The 8,607-nt window shown below is 36.7% G+C and overlaps 1 pseudogene; it reads left to right on the top strand.

Annotated features, from left to right (window-relative positions):
- The first annotated feature begins 7,697 nt into the window (after positions 1 to 7,697).
- Positions 7,698 to 8,389, top strand: LOC123940852 (annotated as a pseudogene).
- Positions 8,390 to 8,607: the final 218 nt, after the last annotated feature.

Genomic DNA, 8,607 nt, shown 5'->3' with positions numbered 1-8,607 from the left:
CCAGAAAGAGCTGGCATGATATATTCAGACAAAATGAGAAAAACATGCAGCCAAGAATACTATATCCAGCTAGGCTATCATTGAAAATAGAAGGAGAGATATAAAGCTTCCAGGACAAACAAAAACTGAAAGAATTTGCAAACACCAAACCAGCACTACAGGAAATATTGAAAGGGGGTCCTCTAAACAAAGAGAGAGCCTAAAAGTAGTAGATCAGAAAGGAACAGAGACAATATACAGTAACAGTCACCTTACAGGCAATACAATGGCACTAAATTCATATCTCTCAATAGTTACCCTGAATGTTAATGGGCTAAATGCCCCAATAAAAAAACACAGGGTATCAGAATGGATAAAAAAACGAAACCCATCTATATGTTGCCTACAAGAAACTCATTTTAGATGCAAAGACACCTCCAGATTTAAAGTGAGGGGGTGGAAAACAATTTACCATGCTAATGGGCATCAGAAGAAAGCTGGGGTGGAAATCCTTATGTCAGATCAATTAGATTTTAAGCCAAAGACTATAATAAGAGATGAGGAAGGACACTATATCATACTTAAAGGGTCTGTCCAACAAGAAGATCTAACAATTTTAAATATCTATGCCCCTAACGTCAAATCAGCCAACTATATCAACCAATTAATAACAAAATCAAAGAAACACATCAATAATAATACAATAATAGTAGGGGACTTGAACACTCCCCTCACTGAAATAGACAGATCATCCAAGCAAAAGATCAACAAGGAAATAAAGGCCTGGATTTTGACACACTGACCAGATTGACATCACAGATATATTCAGAACATTTCATCCCAAAGCAACAGAATACACATTCTTCTCTAGTGCACATGAAACATTCTCCAGAATAGATCACATCCTGGGTCACAAATCAGGTCTCAACCGGTATCAAAAGATTAGGATCATTCCCTGCATATTTTCAGACCACAATGCTCTGAAGCTAGAACTCTATCACAAGATGAAATTTGGAAAGAACCCAAATACATGGAGACTAAACAGCATCCTTCTAAAGAATGAATGGGACAACCAGGAAATTAAAGAAGAATTGAAAAATTCATGGAAACAAATGATAATGAAAACACAACAGTTCAAAATCTGTGGGACACAGCAAAGGCAGTCCTGAGAGGAAAATATATAGCGGTACAAGCCTTTCTCAAGAAACAAGAAAGTTCTCAAGTACACAACCTAACCCTACACCTAAAGGAGCTGGAGAAAGAACAAGAAAGAAACCCTAAACCCAGCAGGAGAAGAGAAATCATAAAGATCAGAGCAGAAATCAATGAAATAGAAACAAAAAAAACGATAGAACAAATCAACAAATGATATCAAACAAATGATAATGAAAACACAAGAGTTCAAAATCTGTGGGACACAGCAAAGGCAGTCCTGAGAGGAAAATATATTGCGGTACAAGCCTTTCTCAAGAAACAAGAAAGTTCTCAAGTACACAACCTAACCCTACACCTAAAGGAGCTGGAGAAAGAACAAGAAAGAAACCCTAAACCCAGCAGGAGAAGAGAAATCATAAAGATCAGAGCAGAAATCAATGAAATAGAAACCAAAAAAACGATAGAACAAATCAACGAAACTAGGAGCTGGTTCTTTGAAAGAATTAATAAGATTGATAAATCCCTGGCCAGACTTATCAAAAGAAAAGAGAAAGGACCCAAATAAATAAAATCATGAATGAAAGAGGAGAGATCACAACTAACACCAAAGAAATACAGACAATTATACGAACATACTATGAGCAACTCTACGCCAACAAATTTGACAATCTGGAAGAAATGGATGCATTCCTAGAGACATATAAACTACCACAACTGAACCAGGAAAAAATAGAAAACCTGAACAGGCCCATAACCAGCAAAGGGATTGAAACAGTCATCAAAAATCTCCAAACAAACGAAAGCCCAGGGCCAGATGGCTTCCCAGGGGAATTCTACCAAACATTTGAAGAAGAAATAATTCCTGTTCTCCTGAAACTGTTCCAAAAAATAGAAATGGAAGGAAAACTTCCAAACTCATTTTATGAGGCCAGCATCACCTTGATCCCAAAACCAGACAAGGATCCCACCAAAAAAGAGAACTACAGACCAATATCCTTGATGAACACAGACGCAAAAATTCTCGCCAAAATACTAGCCAATAGGATTCAACAGTACATTAAAAGGATTATTCACCACGATCAAGTGGGATTTATTCCAGGGCTGCAGGGTTGGTTCAACATCCGCAAATCAATCAATGTGATAGAACACATTAATAAAAGAAAGAACAAGAACCATATGATACTCTCAATAGATGCTGAAAAAGCATTTGACAAAGTACAGCATCCCTTCCTGATCAAAACTCTTCAAAGTGTAGGGATAGAGGGCACATACCTCAATATTATCAAAGCCATCTATGAAAAACCCACCGCAAATATCATTCTCAATGGAGAAAAACTGAAAGCTTTTCCATTAAGGTCAGGAACACGGCAGGGATGTCCATTATCACCACTGCTATTCAACATAGTACTAGAAGTCCTAGCCTCAGCAATCAGACAACAAAAGGAAATTAAAGGCATCCAAATTGGCAAAGAAGAAGTCAAACTATCACTCTTCGCAGATGATATGATACTATATGTAGAAAACCCTAAAGACTCCACTCCAAAACTGCTAGAACTTGTACAGGAATTCAGTAAAGTGTCAGGATATAAAATCACTGCACAGAAATCAGTTGCATTTCTGTATACAAACAACAAGACAGAAGAAAGAGAAATTAAGGAGTCAATCCCATTTACAATTGCACCCAAAACTATAAGATACCTAGGAATAAACCTAACCAAAGAGGCTAAGAATCTATATGCAGAAAACTGTAAAGTACTCATGAAAGAAATTGAGGAACACACAAAGAAATGGAAAAATGTTCCATGCTCCTGGACTGGAAGAATAAGTATTGTGAAAATGTCTATGCTACCTAAAGCAATCTACACATTTAATGCAATCCCTATCAAAATCCCATCCATTTTTTTCAAAGAAATGGAACAAATAATTCTAAAATTTATATGGAACCAGAAAAGACCTCGAATAGCCAAAGGAATATTGAAAAAGAAAGCCAAAGTGGGTGGCATCACAATTCTGGACTTCAAGCTCTATTACAAAGCTGTCATCATCAAGACAGCATGGTACTGGCACAAAAACAGACACATAGATCAATGGAACAGAATAGAGAGCCCAGAAATAGACCCTCAACTCTATGGTCAACTAATCTTCGACAAAGCAGCAAAGAATGTTCAGTGGAAAACAGACAGCCTCTTCAACAAATGGTGCTGGGAAAATTGGACAGCCACATGCAGAGAAATGAAATTGGACCACTTCCTTACACCACACATGAAAATAGACTCAAAATGGATGAAGGACCGCAATGTGAGAAAGGAATCCATCCAAATCCTTGAGGAGAACACAGGCAGCAACCTCTTCGACCTCAGCCACAGCAACATCTTCCTAGGAACATCGCCAAAGGCAAGGGAAGCAAGGGCAAAAATGAACTATTGGGATTTCATCAAGATCAAAAGCTTTTGCACAGCAAAGGAAACAGTTAACAAAACCAAAAGACAACTGACAGAATGGGAGAAGATATTTGCAAACGACATATCAGATAAAGGGCTAGTATCCAAAATCTATAAGGAATTTAGCAAATTCAACACCTAAAGAACAAATAATCCAATCAAGAAATGGGCAGAGGACATGAACAGACAATTCTGCAAAGAAGACATCCAGATGGCCAACAGACACATGAAAAAGTGCTCCACATCACTCAGCATCAGGGAAATACAAATCAAAACCACAATGAGATATCACCTCACACCAGTCAGAATGGCTAAAATTAACAAGTCAGGAAATGACAGATGCTGGTGAGGATGTGGAAAAAGGGAAACCCTCCTCCACTGTTGGTGGGAATGCAATCTGGTGCAACCACTCTGGAAAACAGCATGGAGGTTCCTCAAAATGTTGAAAATAGAACTACCCTATGACCCAGCAATTGCACTACTGGGTATTTACCCTAAAGATACACACGTAGTGATCCGAAGGGGCACGTGTACCCGAATGTTTATAGCAGCAATGTCTACAATAGCCAAACTGGAAAGAACCTAGATGTCCATCATCAGATGAATGGATAAAGAAGAATTGGTATATATACACAATGGAATACTATGCATCCATCAAAAGAAATGAAATCTTGCCATTTGCAACAACGTGGATGGAACTAGAGGGTATCATGCTTAGTGACATAAGTCAATCGGAGAAAGACAACTATTATATGATCTCCCTGGTATGAGGACGTGGAGATGCAACGTGGGGGGTTGGGGGGTAGGAAAAGAATAAATGAAACAAGATGGGATTGGGAGGGAGACAAACCATTAGTGACTCGTAATCTCACAAAACAAACTGAGGGTTGCTGGGGGGGAGGGCGGTTGGGAGAGGGGGAGGGGTGTTTTAGACATTGGGGAGAGTATGTGCTATGGTGAGTGCTGTGAAGTGTGTAAACCTGGCGATTCACAGACCTGTACCTCTGGGGATAAAAATACATTATATGTTTATAAAAAAATAAGAAATAAATAAAAAATTTTAAAAATTAAAAAAAAAACTACAAAACATGAGGGAAAATTAAAAAAAAAAATTAAGTAAGTTGAGAGATGTATTCTGTTCCTAGATTGTAAAACTCAATACTGATGTCAATCTCTTCTAACTTGATAAAATAGATATCAACTGAGAAGATATCAACCAGCTGATTCTAAAATGTATATGGAAATTCAAAGAAAATAGAGTAGTCAAAATATTTTGGACAATGGACATGGAGTTAGAGGTTTCTTATTCTTTCTTACTATAAAGCTACCATAAACAAGACAATGAGGTGTGGCGAAAGAATCAGCACCAAAAAAAAAAAAAAAAAAAAAGAAATCAATGGAACTGAAATATGGAGCCCAGAAATAGACCTACGTAAATATAGCCAACTGATTTTTTTAAATAAGGGTGCAAAACCAAATCACTGAAAAAAAGAATAATCTTTCCAAAAAATGTAACAGAACAATTACATATCCATCTGCATAAAAATAAACCTTAAAAATAGCCCCAAATGCTTTATACAAAATAAGTCAAAATAGATCACAGAACTAAACCTAAAAAATAAAATTATAAAACTCTAGAAGAATGTATAGGAAAGAATCTTCATGAACTCAAATCTGGCAAAGAATTTTTAGATATTATACCAAAGCACAACCCATTTTAAAAATCCTGAAAAATTGTACTTCATTATAACTGTTTGCTCCATGAAAAACATTAAAAGAGAATAAAAAGGCAAGCCATAGACTAGCAGAAAGTATTTGAAAACTGCATATCTGATAAAGAACATATATTAATAATATGTAGAGAACTCTCAAAACTCAACAATAAGAAAATAAACAACCCAATACAAATAGGCAAAAATCATGAAAAGGTATTAACCATGGAAGACATAGTTGGTAAATACATATATGAAAAGATGCTCTACATCATTACCATTAGGGAAATGCAAATTGAAACCTCAATGGAATACGAATACCTACCTATTATAATGACCATATTTAAAACCAAAATAATAGAAAACACAAGTGCCAGTTAGGATGCAGAACAAATGGAACTATCATTCATTGCCAGTAGAAATGCAAAATAGTATAGCTATTTTAAAAAACAGTTCAGCTTCTTTTTTTTTTTTTTAACAAACCATACATACACTTACTGTTCAACTTAACAATTGTATTCCTAGGCATGCACCCAAAGGAAATGAAAATATATTTACACAAATATCTATCTATGAACATTTATAGCAGCTTTATTCATAATTGCAAAAACCTGGAAACAGCCCTCATGGCCTTCAACAAGTAAATGATGAGCAAACGGTCCCACACAAGGAAACATGACACAAGAATAGAAAAGAACAACTGACTGTAAACCAACATGTACGAATCTTAAATGGATTTTGTTAAAAGAAAGTAGCCAGACCCAAAAGTTTATATATTGTATGATCCTACTTATATAAAATTTTAGAGAAGGCAAAGCTACTGAGACTTCGATAAATGCTATCAGGGGTTGTATACGGAAGGAATTGGCTAAAAAATGTCATCAAAAGAAAACTTTTGGGAGACTCCTGAGTGGCTCAGTAGGTTAAGCATCTGCCTTTGGCTCAGGTCATGATCCCAGGATACTGGGATTGAGTCCTGCACGGGGCTCCTTGGTCCTCAGGGAGGCTGCTTCTCTCTCCGCCTCTGCCTGCTGCTCTGTCGCCTTGTGCGTGTACTCTCTCTTTCTCTGACAAATAAATAAATAAGAAAAATCTTTAAAAAAAAAAAGAAAGAAAGAAAGAAAACTTTCGGGGTAATGAAACTCCACTCCTTGGTATTTTATGCATTTTTCAGAGACCATAGAACTGTGTGTCACAAAGAGTAAATTTTACTCTTTCAAATTTTACTCATTCAAATTTTAAAATATCGACCAGGCTGAGAAGAGCAATACAATGAAACGCAGACTGTGACAAATGCATTTAACTGTATGATTCAAATGAAATAACCCCACTGAAATGGTTGGGAAGAAATGAGAGGACTTAAAGTGACTTTGAAAATCACTGTTTTGACTGGATATCATAAAATTAAAGACAAAAAGAACTGTATACAAACACCTCATTAACTTGGTTTTCACAGCGGTATGAGTTAGTAATTCTGAAACTACTTTCTATGTTAAACAATAAGTAAGTGTAAACAATGACATCCAGCTTCTTACTTAGTGGGGGAATAAGTTACAAATAAGTTAGGGCAAATTGCTAGAACCAGCCTGGGCTTGTTAGACTGGAATTAGAGGTATCAGTGTGAATTGATGAAATTTTGTGGGGGGTTTATTTTCTAATATCTATTCAGAAGGACTGACACATAAATGGACATGTAGTATGTGCATGTGACGTAGTACACATATAACTCTTTCTCAACTCTGTTGAGAACAATGATACCTCAATAGCAATATGCACACCTAGCATTTAGATCTTGGTTTGTAAGTACTATTTTCCAATCAAAGGAATCAGACTTCTTAAAGAAGTGGTTGATTCTGGAGCTGGGACAGGGAATCATGGCAGGGAAAATTCATGATGTATAAAACATCCTAGTGGTCTAGGAAGTAAGGTAGTACTCAAAAAAGGGGTAGGAAGAGGATGAGAATATTTGAAAGGGACACAAGAGCCAACCTGTAAGAGTACTTTCAGGCCAAAATTGGAAAAAATTGAGCAAAAAAATAAATAGCAATAGTACTGGGTTGGGATTGAAAAATTAGTAGCCACTAGTCCATACTGATATAAATAAATGGTTGATGCAATAAACTAAAGGGGCAGGAGGAACAGCTCTTCCTTACAGAAGCATTCCAATTAATAAATATATAAGTAATTTAGGGAAAAAGAACATTACCATTAGAACAACAAGATCTGCTGGTAGAAGTTTAAGGAGAAATAAAATATTTGCATAGCTTCAAAGCATTTCTTCCAAAATTTAATAATTATGAAGGGAAAAATAGTAACAGTACAATGGAAAAATCTGGAAGACACCAACTTAACTAAGTGATTTAGGTTAACATAACTAGTAATTCTATCAACATATGGAACTGCTGGTCACCCTGCCGGAGCCACCTCTGCCAGCAACATGTTCAAGGTAATTCAGAGGGCTGTGGTGCCGGCCAGCCTGAGTCTGCTCACCTTCAAAGTCTATGTGTCACCTAAAAAGGACTCACCTCACAAAGCTTCTGTGAAGGTTAATGAGCTTTCATTCTACTCTATTCCTGAGGGTCAGTCTAAATATGTGGAAGAGCCAAGGACCCCACTTGAAGAAAGCATTTCACATCTCTGACATTATTGTGAGCCATATACAAGTTGGTGTCAGGAAATGTACTCACAATAAGCCCAAGATGCAGAGCTTGGTTCAATGGGGGTTAGGCAGCTATGAATATCTCCAAAATGCACCTTCTGGATTTTTTCCAAGACTTGATGTTATCGGTTTTGCTGGCATTGTTGGACTTCTTTTGGCTAGAGGCTCAAAAATAAAGAAGCTGGTATATCCACCTGGATTCATGGGACTTGCAGCCTCTCTTTATTATCCATAACAAGCCATCGTATTTGTCCAGGTCAGTGGGGAGAAATTATACGACTGGGGTTTACGAGGATACATAGTCATAGAAGATTTGTGGAAGGAGAACTTTCAAAAGCCAGGAAATGTGAAGAACTCACCTGGAAATAAATAGAATACTCCATGCTCTGCCCATTTTAATCAGTTATAGGTAAACATTGGAAACTCCATGTAGTAAACCAATATTTCTACAGAAAAATGGCAGAGAAGTCAGTACCGAATGTAGTAAATTGGCTTTCTTCTTCAGGATAAACTCTGCTTCTTTGTTATCTAGGGTGATGCCATACTACAAGTAGACTAATCAGAAATCCTTTAACCTAGAGAGAATGTCTAGCCTTAGAACTCGTTCTCTTGTTGCTATTTATATACATAATTAAAATTCCAAATTAAAAAAAATACGGAA

Source organism: Meles meles, chromosome 4 (genome assembly GCF_922984935.1).
Source record: "Meles meles chromosome 4, mMelMel3.1 paternal haplotype, whole genome shotgun sequence".
In the NCBI taxonomy this organism is placed as follows: Eukaryota; Metazoa; Chordata; class Mammalia; order Carnivora; family Mustelidae; genus Meles; species Meles meles.
Note: the sequence above shows the minus strand (reverse complement) of the source record. Positions and strands in the feature narration are given on the sequence as shown.